Here is a 6,000-nt window from a genome sequence, read left to right as displayed (position 1 = left end):
CAGAAACTTACTACCAAACAATCATAGATACTGATGCAATATATTTATAGAAAGATGCAATGATTATTACCTATATTTTAACCTAAATTTCTAAAAACTATTCTAATATAAGAGCTAATGTGAAATATCTAGACTAATATCATCATGGAGAAAGAAACAATACCAATATTCCTAAGTGTATAGCATAAATTTTTTATTTATATTTATGATTTTTTTTTAATTTTTTTACTATAAAACAATTGCATATTATACATGTATTATCCTAATAGGTGCCTTAATTTACGCGTGTTTCTATACCACACCCAAACAAGAATATGCTTTGTCCTCAAAGTATTAAAATAAGAAGGTTAGGAAATACCATGGAAACGCGTGAAAATTGAAGAACACCTGCAAAACAAATTTAGAACATACTAATATAGATAAATAAAAACAGACGCAACTCTATATGAGTTCCACCCGTTATGGGGTTAACAATAATTAACTTGCTTGGGACATAAGTAGACACGAACAAAAAGTAAAACTTACCTCATATCCTACATTTACTTATCGTCCTCCTCAATAAAGAATTAAGGTTCCTTGGCATCCTGACCTTACCTCTTTTTGCGTATGAGATGGTATATGAATGATGTAGATAGATGATGGTCGTTGAACAAAATAGAAGCGTATCAAAACCTAATTATCCCTCAATAAGTAAAGGATGAGTAGGGTATCATACTTCCCTTACTCTAAAACACTACACAACTAGAAGAAAAGTAGAGAATAATAGTATAATATTCAATTACAATAAATAAAACCCTATTCTAGCGTTATATTCAATTGCAATAAATAAAACCCTAAACTAGCATGATATTCGATTGTAATAAATAAAAACCTTAATCTATAGTTCCTTCCCCTGGTCTGGGCAATAGAACTAATAACTAAAAATATACATAACTAACCTGATTGAAGAACACCATGAACCAGAAGAATCATTAAACCTTAAGCACCGGCTTCATCTTCTCCCTTGAAGGAGAAGATTAGCCTTCCATAAAGAAGGAAGAACACGAAGAACGAGAAGAAGAAGAGTCGAAGAACATAAGACTAGAAAGACTAATTTATTAAGACTCAGCTAGTTAAAACCGAATCTTTTATTATTAATCTCTCTCTGCCTTAAGTTCTGGAGACAAGAGTATAAGTGAATTGCAAATTACATGAGGCACTTAGGTCCTCTATTTATAAGGGTTATAATGAGTTCTAGAAGCATTCCAAACCGCCATTTGTTTCCTAATACAAATAGACTTCTTTTAGAGTCCAACTTTGTCTCCAAAACTGAGAAGAAATTGGCTACAGTGTCATTTCATGCGTCTGAACTCATGATCCATGCATCCCAGATGCGAGAACTGAGTCTGGACTCACGATCCATGAGTCTCAGACGCGGAAGTCTATTTTGTCTCTTCTGCTCTATCCTTCTATCCTCTTTTGCGAGCTTTGGTCCAAGCAACGAATCCTTTGGCCTTGGGCTTCCAAATAAAGTTTAAAATAGGTCCAAGTCGCATCTTTAATATCTTCAATTCCTTGCCCTTCTCCATGATTGTCCACGAGCTTCCCATGTGATCTTTAATGCTCCGGATTGCTCCGTTTTACCCCTTTTTCTCTAATATTCTACTAAACTCTCTTTTTCACCTGTAAAATCATAAAACATAACTTACAAGCACTGTTAGTCCACTGAGATGGATAAACAAGAGGTATAATCGAGGATTAAATTGCACTTTTTTTAGCACTTATCACAACTCCCAACTAGCCTTTTGCTAGTCTCTTAGCAAATAAGATAAAAAATAGATAAGTGATCGAAATCACATCCTAATAACAAAAATTAAATCCTAACTCACTTTCGCAGGCATCACGATTGCATTTACCATATGCAACAAGGCTTTAAACCTTTAAGTTTCCCAAAAAGTATGAGTTATAGTCTCGTGAGGGTTTTCAGGTGATATACCCACAAAATCAATCCATAGCATGTTCAAGAATGATAGTATTTTTCAGAGAGAGAAATTCCTTACCCATTTAGTGCTTACTCCAATAGACGGTCTCCATTGCTAACTACATTGCTGCAAAGACTCATAGATTATGATAGGAGATAGTAAAAATTGACAAAATTCTCAATCAAGGTTTATGTGTGTACTTAGTCAATCTCCTATACTCTCCTATCCAAGAAACGTAATCCCTAGTTTACCTTTAGACAGATAATCTCGACTTTCAATCCTCACTGGTCATACTCTCAGAAAAAAATCTCTCAGAAGATGGAATATACTATTTTACCTCATGTATGTGGGGAAAAGAATAATGAATACGAACATCCTACATACTACCTTGAAAAACAAACTTCTAGATGACAGTAGTCTCATGGAAAGAATGTCAATCACATATGAAGTGTCAGGTTCTTCACTTTAGCATCCTCTCACCTATTTTAGACTTCGTACCCTACTGTAGTGATAAGTCATGGGTTGTAACTAGGCTTGGATATTGGTTTATGAAGGAAAGGTTAAAAGTATTCAAAGGTTGTTTCTAAAAACACTAAGGGTTTTGCTTTTTTCTTTGGAAGATTTCTTCAAATTCTATATTCCAGAGAAAATTCTTCCTGTGCCTTAGCTTTTCCATCCATTCTGTTCAACTTTTTTTTTTTTTTTTTTTTTTTTTTTTTTTAGCTCAGTGGTATATCCTTGATTAGTACTGGATATACTTGTTTTCCACTAGTTTCTTTCACTTAGAACAGAATGATGGTCTCTATTGTATCTCTCTGGTGTTTCCTTGTAATCTTCCTTTTGTGTTATTTCTTCCTCTTTGTGCCCCTTGTATTCTCAGAAACATATGGGTATGGCTGATAAAGATTTTGGCTATACTCCTTGTCTGGAGTTGGGTAAAGGGTAAAGGGTTTTATGAAAGAAAATAGCTTATTATAAGGCTCAAAAGGGTTTAACATGATGGTCATACTAGGTGGGATAAAGGCTGAATGGGTTCACTACTTGACTTATCAGTATGATACTATGTTTCGAATAGACTACAAGACCTAATGGCTATCTCCTCAGTTGATGCCACTTCGTGATTAACCAAATCAATGAATAATGAGACTATATTACAACGAAATATAGAACTGAAAGAGGTTGAGTCACGCAGACTCGGATTTTTCGTAAGAACTCTCCAAAGAATGGGTATAAAGCTCAAGTCTCACGAGCTAAGTCTAAAAATTCTACTTCCAGTTTACTAGGGGTTTAAATCTCTCTTCTAGCAAAAGTACACAAAACTGACCAAGTACTATAGTGGTGCCTTGATAAAGATTTCTGTTAACAAGAACTATGTCCGAGCATAATAAATAGTCTAAGCGGTAATGAAATCAATAATATCAACTATCTATCAAACTTAACACTAAGCAGTATAGAATCTATATCCCAGACTCATCATTAAAATTCATTTTTCTCATGCTACTGATATAGAAACAAAAATATTTTTGTTTTTGAAAACTAATTTTTGAAATTCATTTCTAAAGTACACCCTCCCCCAACTTAACATATGCATTGTCCTCAATGTATAGAAATTAAGTAAATGAAATGAATGAGAAAAAGGGAAAATGTTACCAAAATTAATCCAAAAATAAGAACATTTCCTTTTACCAATTTTTTATATATATATATATATATATATATATATATATATATATATATATATATATATATATATATCTTTTTAAGTCAGATCCTTAAGACTATATATCATGCAGTATCAATTTGGAGTGAGGAGATTAGATTTTCTTACCAAAATCTGATGAATGTTTGGAGGACGAGGAGGTCTCACCTTGTGGGTCGTTAAAATACTCTTTGATATGCTGGAAAGATTGCTAGTGATGTTGCTTCTCTACCTTGAACTATTTCAGGTTTGATGATTGTGTGATAGACCTTGTGGTTCCTCTGCGTAGAAGTTTGACGAAAATCTGTCTTTCTAACAGGACAATAGTATCTGATGTGCCCTTTCCCACCACAGCAATGATAATGGATGTCTGGCTGACTACACTCAAGGTGGGTGGTAGACTGGTTCACATACTTCTCTCGTTCAGACAATGACGTTGTAGAAGAAGCTTCAATAGTGCAATGCTTCTTATCAATATGGTCCACTTTCTGCTTCAGAAGACTAATTTCAGTTTCTAGATTCTGTTGTTTTTCCAAAACTTCTTTAAGCTGATTCTCTAGTAACTGATTTTTCTGGGCAAGAGTCTGTTGTTCATCCTGAAATGTAGAGTTCATCCTCTCAAGGTATGATACTCTCTCTGTTAATTTTCCATTCTGCTCACTTAAATCCTGAATTTTCTACAGAGATTCTAAGAACATGGCTAGCAACGCCTCTGTGGTGGGGTTCTCAGGTTCATCATAGTTTTCTGTAAATTAAGCACTCTCAATTGTATCTTCGAATTGGAAGGATTCTTGTATCATGCTATCAAGGAAGTACACCTCTCCACCTTCGGTGTTATCACAATCCTTATGCAACAGGTGAAAGATATTTATGTCCATGGACATCTTACCAAAGTTGATTTTCATTTCACCATTGTGACAATTTATCGAGGCTTTTGCGGTAGCGAGGAAAGGTCGGCCTGAATAATTGGAATTTTATCAAAGGCCTCCTGGGTGTCTATCACAATGAAATCCACTAGATAGTTGAAATTGGCTACTTGAATAAGAACATCCTCAACTATGCCTCTGGGAATCTTGGTAGAACGGTCAGCTAACTTCAATTTAACTTGTGTAGGCTTTAGGTTCTCCAGGCCAAATGCTTGGTACACATGATATGGCAAGAGATTAACACTAGCACCAAGGTCTAAAAAGGCATTACCCGTGAATTTTTCTCCTATCTTGCATGATATTGTAGGACTTCCCGGATCTTTGAGCATGACTGGAGCGTGCTGATGGATAATAGATGTTGTTTGTCCAGCTAGAAACACTCGCTTTGGAACATGAGTACTTCTCTTTATGTTGCATGCATCCTTCAAGAATTTGGCATATGATGGCAAACCGCTTGATTGCTTTTGAAATGGGATATTGATGTTATCTTTCTCAAATGCCTCCTTCATCTCTAAAATTGCTTGTCCTTTTGCTTTGAACAAAAACATAGGAAAAGGTTCCTTCGGTACAAAACACATCAGCGATGTAATCCGCTCTTCTTTCTCTTCGGCATTCTTGCATATCTTGTCTTGGTCATCTTGACAAATGTGAGTGGAAAGGATTTCCCCCACTTCCTTTTGAACTTCATTTGAAATCTTGGCCGATTGCTTTGTAGCAATGTTATCATGAGAAGGTAAGTCAACCTTGTTGTCTATCTTCAATCCTGATCTGAGAGTAGTAACTGAGCTGACATGATCATGGAGGTGATCAGTACTAGAAGTTGTCCCAATGTGGCATACATCTTCACTCCTCAATATTAGTTCCAATAAGCTAGGTTGAGTGGCTTGTGTCTTTACAGACAAAGCAGTAGTGAGTTGGTCAACCTTAGCCTCCAGAGACTCCATTCTAGAACATTGACTTGCCTGAGATTGTTGGAGATTGAGATGAGACTGTGCAAGAAGCTCTAGAACACTTTCAAACTTCTGATTTTTCTGTGATAGCAAAGTAATTGCATTCTCCAGGTTGGCAGGTGCGGCATAATTTCTTATAGGATCAGGCACTAACTCTCCACTTGTATTGGAATTTTGCTGAGAGTATGATTGTTGTTGAGGAACCAACTATGAAGCCTGACTTGTCTGTGGAATATAATTTTGATCTTGAGAACCTGGGGGTCCAGCGTTCTGTCTCCAATAATTGCCTTGAAAGTTATTACCACCTTGGTTGGGACTCTGAAATGAGTTTATATTGTACTCTCCAACTGATGCATGTTGATAGTAACCAGGACATTCTAGAGTTGCATGAGAAGTGTCCGAACAGACTTCATAGTATTGGCTAGCTTGCATGATTGGGAGAGATTTAGCTTGAGACTTGTTGA

This window comes from Coptis chinensis, chromosome 2, assembly GCF_015680905.1.
Source record: "Coptis chinensis isolate HL-2020 chromosome 2, ASM1568090v1, whole genome shotgun sequence".
NCBI classification, from domain to species: domain Eukaryota; kingdom Viridiplantae; phylum Streptophyta; class Magnoliopsida; order Ranunculales; family Ranunculaceae; genus Coptis; species Coptis chinensis.
The sequence above is the reverse complement of the archived record's forward strand: the minus strand, read 5'-3'. Positions refer to the sequence as shown.